General features: G+C 39.9%; 1 protein-coding gene and 1 long non-coding RNA gene across 8 annotated transcripts in view; one reads left to right on the top strand and one right to left on the bottom strand.

Annotated features, from left to right (window-relative positions):
• Positions 1 to 1,044: 1,044 nt before the first annotated feature.
• LOC142138846 (uncharacterized) lies at positions 1,045 to 3,105 on the bottom strand. The gene is made up of 3 exons (XR_012688118.1): positions 3,055 to 3,105; positions 2,608 to 2,838; positions 1,045 to 1,392 (listed from the first exon to the last, which is right to left on the bottom strand). It is a non-coding gene; the product is annotated as an uncharacterized LOC142138846 (long non-coding RNA).
• Positions 3,106 to 4,239: 1,134 nt separating this feature from the next.
• Positions 4,240 to 12,651, top strand: part of CLOCK (clock circadian regulator) — a 62,314-nt gene continuing 53,902 nt past the window's right edge. For 5 of the 7 annotated variants that reach the window (XM_075195850.1, XM_075195871.1, XM_075195861.1 and 2 more), the window contains exon 1: positions 4,240 to 4,379. The gene's annotated coding sequence lies outside the window, so the exon portion shown is untranslated. Of the gene's footprint in view, positions 4,407 to 12,651 lie in introns of all 7 variants that reach the window. The other 2 variants (XM_075195841.1, XM_075195812.1) reach the window with 1 other exon arrangement.

Raw genomic sequence — 12,651 nt, 5'->3', positions numbered from 1 at the left:
TAAGCCAAGGTGCAAATGAGCAATTTTTTTTTTCCTGTAATGGTGGAGGCTTCCTGCTATAAGCATTATGTGTTATCCACCTACTTTTAATATCAGTAATTTTTCCACGTTTAAAGTCTATTAGATAAAAGACACTTGGTTTGTTGCATTTTCAAATCAGTGTATTAAGCAAACAGAACATGTGATCACAAAAAATTTGTCAAAACACATCACACACTAGTCAGTCATTGTCAAGTTCTCTTTCCCCTTGGCTGTGTTTTTAAGTTTTTAGGTCTGTCTTCTGGCTGCCCCTGATGTGTGTAGAAGTTGCTTGGGAGAAAGAAGCAGCTGGAGTGGGGTAGGCAGAGGGGGCTTGGGAGGAAAGTGGCTGGTAGGAAAAAATGATGTGATGGAAAAGTTTTGGGCAAAAGAATGCATTTGGGTGGGAGAGGCTACTGGGACTGTACTGTCAAATTGAGGATTATAACTAGGGACAAATGATGCTTGTGTATGTTGCTAAGGGTGTTCTGTGGGAAAGTTAGGTCAATGGACAGGAATAAGGTATTGTGATAATGGGAAAGGTGATACAACTGGTGACATTTGGCCAGGAATGGTGGAATGCACATATTTGGAAACCCGGAGAGTGACACGGGAAGACATTTTTGATGCCGTGGAAAGTGTGATTCAGTGTTGTGAGGGAGGTGTCCAACATATGCTCCATACGAACAAGGGTAGTGTTTATCTCCTGGGTAGTTTGTTGAAGTTGGGTGTTGGATTGGTGTAAGGTTGTGATAAAATTCAAGGAGTGCCTTCTGCTGAATGCCTTCTGCTTCCTTTTTCAGCTGTAGCTCTTCCACATCACGGGCCTCCTCTGCTAGGTCCTCATCAATAACCAGACAAAAGATCAAAACACACCAGTAAGTTTTTCTAAGAACATACAACTATTTGCATGACATTCATCAATGTGATCAAGATGATATTTATGATTTAGAACATAATGTTTCATCTTATACAACGTTGTATGACTGTACACTAGAATGACTGTTACAGGATGAGCGTCAAGGATTGTTTTTTGGATATTCCAATTGCCAATAACCAAGTCTAAAAGGACTTGGGAAACGCAAATAAGCACATTAATGTTGGGTGACCTGCGTGTAGTTCTCTAAACCAAAAACATGTAGATGTTGGGATCAATATATCATTAAAATTTACCTATACGGGAGAAAAGTTCTAAGACACAGGATGCAGCCCACCCGTATGCACCCTGGCAAAATCTCCTCGTTAATGCAGGCCAATGCCGTGGACTCAAGGGGACTGAGGTTGAGTTGGGCAGGGTGACCACTGCCTGTGGCTCGAGCATGAACCCGGTGGTCCCACAACTTATCCTTTAGATGCCGTTTATAATCTTGCCACCTGTGTAAAATATTCAAAGAAAAAATTATACTCAATTTGAAAATACTGGCAGACGGTGCATGTCTATAGATATATTAATCTGCCTAAAAGTTATTTTGCCGTTGGTATACAGTGCCTACGAGACTACACAAATGTTATCCTGGCACATCAGATCTTTGCTAGAGGTCCTGTGGGGTCTCTTTCATAATTGGTGGCTACGCCCCAGCATTTCCAATCTATGGGTACAGATTTCTGATCTTCTCACCAGAATTTTAGAAGTGGAGGTGACCCAGACCCTATGGTTATGTTGTGTTCTCAGTGAAATCCTTTACTAAACATAGTGACCAACTGGCACAACATGTTTGTGCTGCAACGTGTATGCAGATACACAAAGATTGGAAGTCCCCCCCCATCCCCCAGGCCTCCAAAGTATTGTTTCTCGGGTCTGGTACGTGGCCTCAATGGAATATATTACCAGTCCCCTCAGAGACAAAACATCACACTACCACAAAGTGTGGGATCCCTGGTACACCTTTTACCACTCTTCAATGCCCGGTACCCAGTAAAATATCTCACATGTCTACAACACGAGTCGCTTTCTTCCCCCTGTATATCTGCACACTGAGAGTCCCACAGAAATGAAGGCGAGACCCCTCCCCCCATGGGGGGTCCCGCTTATTTACATTCCTTGCTTCTTTGTGCTCTTGAATGGTGGATGCGCAGGACATGCCACCTCTTGAGGCCACACTGAACTCCTCCTCTTTCTTTACCCCTTCTTAACTTCTCTTTTTCTTCCCCCTCCACTCCCCCATTCCCCTTCCTTGTTCCTCCCTCTTTCTTTCCCAAATAAAAACAAACATACACAAAAAAAACACATGTATTTCCACTAAGGGGAAATGATGCATTCTGGTCAAAACTTTTCTATCCTCCTAAGCACATTGCAATGGATACCGCCTTTAAGAATGTCACATTATCAATGTAGTGTTCCTGTTTGTTTTACACTGGCTTATTATCCTGTATATGCACATATTAGAATGCATGTTGTTGATGAAAATAAACAGATTAAATAAAAAAATAGTTTTGCCATTGTGTTGAAGGCAAAAACACACATAGGTAGCCAGCATTAACAAATTGTATCACCAAATGTAAGAAAATATTACAAAATAATCAAGACATCTCCCAGAATATTTAAAAATAACACGGCATTCAATTATGTGGTCCAAGTTAATAACTTACCTTTTTTTAAACCTCAGTCACAGTGCGACTAAGTGGGGCTGTGTCATTGACCGGTCTCGAGCTTTGGCGGGGGCAGAGAACTGCCAGGTGATTGAGTTCAGCTTCTTCAGCACCAGTTGCACCATCACTTATGGGGGCATGACGTGGGGCTGCCTCCGCTTTGAGCCTTATGCAGAAGAGGCCGAGCCCTGACTTATCCAAAGTTGTTCCTGGTCAGACTCACAAATGATTCTAAAGAGGAGTGAAACAAAATACATTATTAATCATACTGCAATGCCCTGTGAAATAGCTCACATAGGGCCAGGTAGGCACCAAGAAATGTTGTTGAGAGTGCTCAAAGTTGTTTTTAGGACATTGTGTTTGGATCTAAAGAGGATTATAAAAAGACAGTCATTAGTACCACTGCTCAACTGCTCTGTGAAATGGTTCATAAGACCAGGTACTCACCAATGACTTCAAAAAGAAAATTGTAGGGAATAAAATTTGTCAACGTAAAGCCAGGGGCGGACCCAGACATTTGCCCTACCCGGGGCGATTTTAGGGGGGGCTATTTAGTCCCTGCCCCCTTTCTGTGTTCTAAGGCTGCCGGCGGCTGCACAGTATGTGCAGGTCCGTTCTGCAGTGAAAGTGTGCTGTCCCGCTGCTCTGATTGTGCTTTAAACACAATCAGAGCAGCCGGGCAGCATACTGTCACTGCTGAACGGACCTGCACAGTGTGCAGCTGTCGGCAGCAAGCCCCTGGTAGGGGGGGAGATCGCCCCGATCGCCCCCCTGGATCCGCCACTGCGTAAAGCATGCATTTGTAACTCACAAAATATCAGGACTGAATGAAAGTCCTCACCAGCTCTTATATAGGGAATGCAGGTGCAGTCTCCTGTGATTGGTGCAGGTGCAGTCTCCTGTGATTGACTATGTATGAATTGCTAGGCGTTGTCACACCCCTAATTGGATATGTTGAGGATCCGTGAATGACATGCCTATGTCCATACGTGCATGGATATTGTATTTCATTGACACACTTGCTGGTTTGTTGAGACATTGTATTCATGCCTGGAATATAGTTTTGGAATATGGGGGATTGGTTTGAACCCCCTGCTGGATCTCTGTGCTCTACATCATATCTACATTCCAATTTTGGATTTAAGCACATTAATTATAAGAAGTGATTTGCTTCAAAATAATTGCAAAAGTTAATCTATATCGAACTATAAATGTAAAGTTGTATGAATTTTTAGTGTTTGGTTATTGAAATTTTTGTGCCCCCCCAATATTGTTTGTGACACTGCATTATTATGCAATGATTAAGTTTAATTTTGTATATATTTACAATGCATTTTATTGATATTTGATGCTTCACAAACATAGTTTTATAATTATTTTTATATTTATTATATATATTTTTTTTATTTTTGTGTTTCTTCTTTTTTTTCAAACATTTAAATACAAACAGCTTTTTGTAAACACGACTATCGGGCTGCATAATGGCAGCATATCAGCAGAGGACAGTTTTGGATTTACCTAGTAGAGCTCTGTGGGAGGAGGGAGCGCGTGACGTAGGGGGAACCTCTGACGCATGCGCAGTAGCAGCTATTCCCGCCGTGTCCCAGGATCTCCCTGTGGCTGCTTCCTGGGTTGGGCTGCGCATGCGCAGAGCGGCCGCATTAGTGATGGTGGTGAAGTGAGGAGCTTGGTTCTCGCAGTACGCAGGCAGCGACTGTCAGCGCATCACCACACGGGACGAGGACGCAGGCCTTGGGTCGTGATCGTCTTAGGTATCCCCGTTGCTGCTGTATTATTGGGTATGGTTGTCACGCTGTGTGCATGCATTGCTGCTAGCATGTGTGGGAGGTGTGTTATCCTTGTGTAACACTTCCCCACCCCCTGGATGTGATACAACTTTACTGCTCCTCCAGGAGAGGACCATCAGGCACCCACTCTGCCCCTATAGACCCTGTCCTTATATGTTAGCAATATATACAGTGCCCCTGGGCTCCAATGACTTCTTCATGTTCTCCACATTGCCAGGTAGTGTGTGCAGGGAAACACAGGGGGAGTAACTGAGCGTTTGACAGGTCTGTCCTGTGATCTATTTTATATAGGTTGCTGTTTTATGCATCGTATTTGCAGCACATGACATATATGTAAAGACAGCAACTTACCTATATTTGATAAAACTGTTGTTCAATTCCATGTATACAGAATAGCTCCATATATTCCTCCTACTGTATTCATTTACCTGTAGCTGTACGTTAGGCCTTTAGTGTGATCAAATGGGTAACTGAAAAGTTGAGATGAGTGAAATTAAGTTGCAATTTTGAGTGCATGCTATTTTGCTACAGAATAGACAGCTTTGCAAATTCTGGAGATATGATGCATTTAGCATAATCGATAGTCTTTAAATAGAGCTGAAATAATGACAGTGTCAGTTCATTCTGCAATATGGTGTGGTTGGGGTACAGTAGGGGAGTCCCAGTGGTAAAAGAATTATTAGGAGGAATTCGGCACACCAGACACTGGCACATTCTGCCAAGGAAATATGCGCAATTTTGCCAAAATGTGTATATATGAATATTTTATATATTATAGGGTGGTTTGCCAAAATATTACTGTTTTCATTTTTATTATAGTCACACACTTTTATTTTTGCTTAGTTTGACAACTGTTAATGAGACTGCTAGATAAGAAATTTTAAAAGTGTCCATGAGGAATTGCCATGCAATAAGGGTTGCATGCAACTAAAACATAGTCATTATTCCTCTGCTGACAACTAACTTTAAAATAATACTATAAAGATGGGATTTTTGGTTGTATAATTAATACTAATGCACAACATGCTGAAGGAGAATCTCACAATGACCAATAGCTTTCCCTATCCCTCCTTTATATCTTATTGGTAAACGTATATAAAACTAAAAACACAACCTTTTTAACTACTTGTCTGAAGAGCCAGTTTATTGCTCATTTCATTATTATTAAACTAACTAAATAAAATGTAGCATAGATCACACTTGCCATTACTTATTGAGGCAAAAAGGTATTTTTTATCATCTCCAATTGAAGTGGTGAAATAAAATAAAAATAAAATCATTTTGCGGACGCAGAATGATAAATGTTTTGAAGAGCCGACGCTCTGTTCTCCTGAAAAATAATATTTATTGTGGTGGTGGGGTGTAGGGCGGTAGCCCTATGTATTTTAGAAAAGACTGTCACTAAAGAAAATTATTTAATTAATACTTTTTTTTTTTTACTGCTTATCTTTAGTTCACTCCATCGAGAGATGTTGTTAACAGAACAGACATTGTGGCAGTACTCAGAGCCGTAACTTAAAATTCTAGCGCCTGGGGCGAGAAAGACAAATGCCGCCCCCCTAGCCCTCAATTTTAACCAAATTAACCTAAAATATTCCTAAATTGCGCCCTCCTTGAGCGCTGCGCCCTGGGCGGTCGCCCCTATCGCACAGCCCTAGTTACGGCCCTGGCCAGTACTCCTGTGTTACTATATATATATATATATAATCACACATGCCCACTCAAATTAACACTAGTCTGTGGTTGGTAGTAATATAGATTGTGTGCTCCACTACAGCAGGGGTTAATGTGAATGATTAAATATTCTCTGTAAAGTGCGTCATAATATGTAGGCACTATATAAATAACTGTTTTAATAATAAGTAATAGTAGAATTTTGCAGGCTATATCTGTAATATTGCAGTGAGTAAGCCTTCCCTTAACATTTTGAAATGATTGTCTTCTAGAATCGTTTAAGGTTAATATTTACATTAACAAGTTGGATGTATGCAATTCATTACATTTCATGTAGAGATTGTGTTGACATCACAATATACTCATATTATAAAATGTTATACTTTTAGTTGAAGGTCCCCACATTAAATTATGTCAGTGGCTTTCCATTTACCTCCCAACATCATGACTTATCATATGCAGGTATGCTCCACTCCATATTCATATCAGTGGATAGGCCTACCATAAGATGAATTACTCTTCTGAAATATTATGTGCTGCTGTGAGCATCTGATTGGCTACAGCCTTTTCTACCCCTGGCTAATTTTAAATGAATACACATAGACATGCACGGGATGAAGAGGGGTGACAGGCCCTGACACTAGTCAAATACACCTTATACAAAATGTACCTAATTCCTCATTATCCTCTTTACTAATGGTTGTGAAGAGACTTTCTCCATTCTGCTGTTATTGAGTATGGTGGTTCGCTTAAGTTAATTAAGGAATCATGGCTTGATGAAGCTGCTACACCTCTCCTCAAGTGTCTGTAACAGGTCACATTTCAAGGGTTTTCCCTTTTAAGAGCATATGGAATAGTAACCAGGTTAAGTCAACTAGTTTAGATCACCTATCCACGATTATGGAAATCCTTATGTCAGTTTCTTGGTAGCACTTTAGAGGGTTGTGGGATCGTATGACTAGGAGTCTTGGCGAGCAGAGAAGTGTTATTTCAAACATGGTTTCTGTACATTTACCAAATTCCAAGATCTCTGGAACACATCCATTCTGTATGGCTTTATTGCTCTAACTTACCGCTAAAGTGGGACTAAACTTAAAACATGGAAAAAAATGAAGACTACTTTTTTAATCTCTTTATTCATATTCAAGTACAATTAGTATATTGGTGCAAAGAGATGCAATGTGAGCAATTCTGCAAATGTACATTGGACCCTCCTCAGCCTCCTTTCCTCTGGGAAGGCTTTTTACTAGATTTTGGAACATGACTTTTTCCCACAGGTTTTGAACTCTAGTGAGTGATGCAACCAAGGACAGACTATTAATATGCCCTACGCACTGCCGTACTCGAGGGTTTTGTCATGTGAGCTTGTGTGGCCTACCCCTTCATGACTGACATCTCCATTATTCTGTAACAGCACTTACAATTGATAGGGCAGCTCTAGTATGGCAGAAATTTGACTAACTGGGGTGAATTCAGATAGCCGCGAGGTGTCTCCAGAACATCTGTGAGACACCTTGCAGCGGATATTTGACAGAAATCTCTGCTAATTTTTCACGGGAGAAAATGAGTGAAGATTTCTACCGTAATTGCCGGGCAATGTGCATGGCATTATGTCCACGCGCCACATTTCAGGCAATCGAATCTCCCCCACTGACTTGTTGGAAAGGAGCCATCCTATGTCTGTGCCAAGTCACCCATCTCTTCAGTACGACCCATTCTACTGCTGTTTTTTGAATATGGAGATTGCATGGTTGTATGTTAGATGTTATGTACCCTTTAGCACAAAAACACTAATTAAATGGGGTGTTCACATAGTTTTGGCCACGTAGAATATCTATTTTCATGCATATGATGATATCACTAAGCACCATTTATACAGATATCTTATACGGCAGTTTATATAATATATAAATGACCAAAGAGCTTTGTGACCTTAAAAAGGTAAGAGGCTGTATGCTGTTAAATGATCAATTTCCTGCTTGAACAGATTTTATTTATTCTGCTGGACAAAACAAAAACAGGTTGTCTGATCCCCTGTTTTATCTGCTCCTATTTTTATTGCAATCCAGTTGCTCCTGCTGGAAGTTATTATAATTATAGATAAAATAGATGGTACATGAGAAATGGTGAAGTTTGTGACCAATTTACAGAATGGTGTCATATAAAGGGCAGTAGAGTTGATGACATTGTGGGGCCTAGTCCATGTATTTTGTCTGAGAACATTGGGTGGGGACATTTATGAAAACTGGTGCAAAGGAAAAAGGAGATTCTTAGTGCAAGCAGTCAGATTATAGTTGTAATTCTTCTAATGCAGCAAATGAAAGCAAACATCTGGTTGCTTTTATTTATTTACATAAATGCCCTGTGGTATGTTGTTTAACTGTTGTAGCATTGCTAACTTGGAATACAATACAAAATACAATACAATACAATGACTAAATCCGCCTGCACAGGAGATGTCTCTGACTTTAATCATACTATCCTTGTTACCATGTCCAGCGCTGACCACTACTGCTGGGCACTCTGCACACAGGTCCTGGCTAACAGATGTTGTACTTGCAGCATTTCAAGGCGTTGACTGGTCCTTGGGATTCATGTGCTGTTCTTCTTGCTATTTCTGATTATGTGATGTAATGTAGTGTGCTATCATGTAATAACACATTATAATTGGGTATAGTTGGTAGGAAATTAAAAGGAATCCAGAACTGGAAATTCCATCAAAGGGTGTAAATATAAGAACTTACAGCCAGGATCTGTGAAGAGTGGTTAGTGGTAGCCGACAAAATGTGGCCCCAGCCAGAAGTCATTGTGTGGTTTCCTTCATGGTGAAAGCTGGACTAAATTGTATAATGTGGACTGTGCAGACCCCATTGCATAGACCCTGACTTGCGTTTTTGTTTAATCTGTTTCCTCTTCCAGTGCAGGAGTGTTACTGCATTGAAATCGAAATTTATATCTATTGATCAGTCTGATATTCAGAGCTATATCTGGTGACGAGTGTCTTATGCAGAACTATAGCTGATGGCCTACAGACCCTTGTTTTTGTCTCTCTTGAGTCAAGCAGTTAATGCAGCGAACCCTACAGTGTAGTTCTATGTAGGGCAGGGGCCTGAACACCTTTCAGTCAGGAAATGTGGTAGGGACTGAAGTTGGATGGTGATTGGAGACAGGAGCTATGGAAACATTAAAGGCAATTAATGGGTGTCTTTCTGATATTTCGGCCACTGCATTTGCCCCGTTTTCTCCCTGCTACCCCTTCTCCATGCTGGAGGTAGATGTCAGAGCTAGATATTGTGTTTACAGTAAGAAAAAATAAACGGAGAACCCCTGTAAGTCTGAGGCTTGTGTTAGCGATCTATTGACACCGCAGTGTGCTTTGTGACCTAGCAGTTTGTAGACCCGTGTTGACTGTATACCGCTGCTGTGCTTGTTTATACACGTTCTGTCTGTCTTGGACCTCTAATTCTTTTTCAATTCTAACCCTCTTAACTGTGATTGTGCCTGTCTGTGTCAGAAGTTCTCATGCTGCAGTCTGCATCTGTCTGCCCTCCTTGCTGTTAAAATCAGGCCAGTTGAATTGCAGCCAGTGTCCCAATAATGTGTGTCTTTTAATCACATGATGCTCGGCAAGACCAGACAAATCCCATCCTCCAGGCGTTCTTAATTAGTAGTTCAGTTTGTGAATTACAAATCTTGATATTTATTTATTTTTTAACTATCTGGCTAAGTTGAAAATGTGTACAGCATAAAGTAAGCCCATGCTCAGCTAAGCGTTACAGTTTAATTTTACACATTTGTAAAACTCATGTAAACGAGTTTGACTCTAGAAGCCATTGGACTAGATTTACTAAGCTGCAGGTTTGAAAAAGTGGGGATGTTGCCTATAGCAACCAATCAGATTCTAGCTGTCATTTTGTAGAATGCACTAAATAAATTAAAGCTAGAATCTGATTGGTTGCTATAGGCAACATCCCCACTTTTTCAAACCCGCATCTTAGTAAATCTAGCCCATTGTCTCTAGTGTGGCCATGCCCATTGGCATTGTAAATGCAGTAGGAAGCCTACAATGGTCTCTTAAATGAATATTTGTTTTAATAGGGCTCTTATTTAGATCCTTATAGCCACCGGTGTCGGTTTTGTTTGTGCTACTGGTGTTTTTAACCACAACTGGTATGAAAATGCAATCTATTGTTTCCAATAACCTCATACCCATCGGCGATGTTTTGTGCGTTCGGAGCGACAACACGCTGTTTCCCTGGTGTCTGAACTTGGATTAGATTTTTTTTTTATGCAAATCAAATGCTAGTGGCAGCCTTAAAGTGGAATGGCAGGTTTAAAAAAAATACATGAAAAGTCCCCTGTATGATGTAATTGTTCACGTGTGACAAAAACATAGCATTTTGTACTGACTGAAAGCTATATAGCCGCAGCCTCACTTGACTGGCAGCTGTCTTTAGTGAGAGTAAGGAAAGTTGTATGATAGCAGAGGTACTTTGTTCTCTGTTTTTGTTAACCTTAATAAACAAGGAAGTAAATCTGGTACAGCATAGCTTGGAAGGCATTTATATAGATGGCCTGTGAATAAATCATTGCAGGCATAACACTCTTATATGCAGGGAGTTTGTGATTGCAAACTGCATAGAGATTGTTCCTTCCCTGAGTCACCTGTTTGTAGGAGCTAAAGAGGGTGGATGGGACAGGGCTTAGGACAAAGAAAAAAAAAAGTACCATGTGGCCTGATGGACCGCCTATGCCACCCTGTCTGTTGTTGCTGGGAACCATCTGGGCTCACTGACCAGGGCTGCATGGGTAGCAGGCAGAGCGGTGGTACTGGAAACGCTTGGGTCCAAACCTCAGAGACAGCTGGAGAACGGATTCGAGTTTTGGTCAAATCTGCAGATAACAGGAATACAGCAATATTGAAGATGTTTTCAAGCATGTCTTGAAGCAAGATGTTTATTTGTGATTAATGATCTTATTGTTTATTATGACTTGAAGGTGAAATTTGTGCAATAATCATTCTGATATTAGATGTATTGAACTTATTTTTATTAAATGATTTTATTTTTTATTTTTTTTGCAGCTTATGCATTGATTTTAAGGTGGGAATATAATTCTGGAAATATTTATTTTTGAGCATTGTAGTGTTTGACAGTGACAGACAGCACTCATTGAAGCATAGGCCACTTGACCACAGTACAGGGGGAGTTTTGAGATGCGGTCACTAATCTGTTGTAGCATAGTATGTTAGTGTTTTCACAGGTCTGGAATAAGTATTCACTTGGAATTCCGTTATACTTTCCCATTAATGCTTGTGAGCACTGGTCAGAAAGCATGTGTGTGCAGGTCCATTTGCTTTCATTATATTTTGGAGTCCCAGGTCAGAGTGTTTACTGGCTTTAAATGTGCATTAAATGTGTTTCAGTGCTTCACTTTAACCTCCTGTTTGTACAATTTTTTTTTGTTTATCCAATACCGTTTATACATTTTCATGGGTTACTGCACAGTTAGTTAGAAGTTCCTTACCTTTTGGACAGATCAAAGCTCCGATTTCTTTTTTAACTGCCTGAGAAGACCTTTATTCTTGGAACAGGTGGAATATTTCTACATTTATTTGAATTACGGTTTCTGAAGTTTGTCGCTGTAAAAAGTTTAAAGTCTTTGCTATCTAGGTTACAAGTACCGGCTATTGTGTTTTTGTACTGATAAAAGATTTATATTGACTAATTTGCAACTTTAAAGACATTTCCATTTTTTTTTTTAAACTCTTTATTTAAAGAGGAAACAGGAAAGACACAATCATCACGTTTGACATTAATATATTAATATTCAAGTTGTCTCCTCTATGTTTTATAGACATTTCCATTCTTAAGAATCTTAAGAGTTGAATTTGCAAAAAAAATTACCCTAAGGGCCTGATTTAGAGTTGAACGGGAAAACGTCCTGTGTGAGTCTCTTCTGTTTCCACATCTGTTATTTTGAGTTGCATCATAAGGTACTGGAAACCTTAAATCCATTGTATAGATGCTTTCAGAGCAAAGATGTTACAATTAATTTCCTGTGCAATTCCAAATCTTAAACATGGTGTATGTTGATGAAAAAAAAAATAATTATTTATCATGGGTAACATCCAACATGATCTTCAAAATAGCGCACATCCTCGTGTCTGCATGGCCTTGCTGCACTGAACTTACATGTTAACGCATGTTCATTTCTCCAACCGCAAGGACCTGCAAATTCAAGATACACTTAACTCTAAATTGTACGCAGAGTGCATTAATTGTGCCCCATGAAATATAGTCCCAAATGCACTTATGTGCGTCAGACCATAAAGGCTAGATTTGATGAATCCGTCAATTGTATTATATTATAGGGGAAATACTATTTGATTGGTAACGGGGGCAATCATTATTTATGTTGCACATGTGGCCACTACATTGTGCACCCATAATATAATACAATAATATTGTCTCCTTAATATAATGAAAAATACAATTTGCCACTTTAAGTTAATAATAAATTAATTTCGCCCCATATTTAATAAATGTTTGCCCAGATCATT

This window comes from Mixophyes fleayi, chromosome 1 (genome assembly GCF_038048845.1).
Source record: "Mixophyes fleayi isolate aMixFle1 chromosome 1, aMixFle1.hap1, whole genome shotgun sequence".
Lineage (NCBI taxonomy): Eukaryota > Metazoa > Chordata > Amphibia > Anura > Limnodynastidae > Mixophyes > Mixophyes fleayi.
This window is presented reverse-complemented; position numbering and strand designations above follow the sequence as displayed.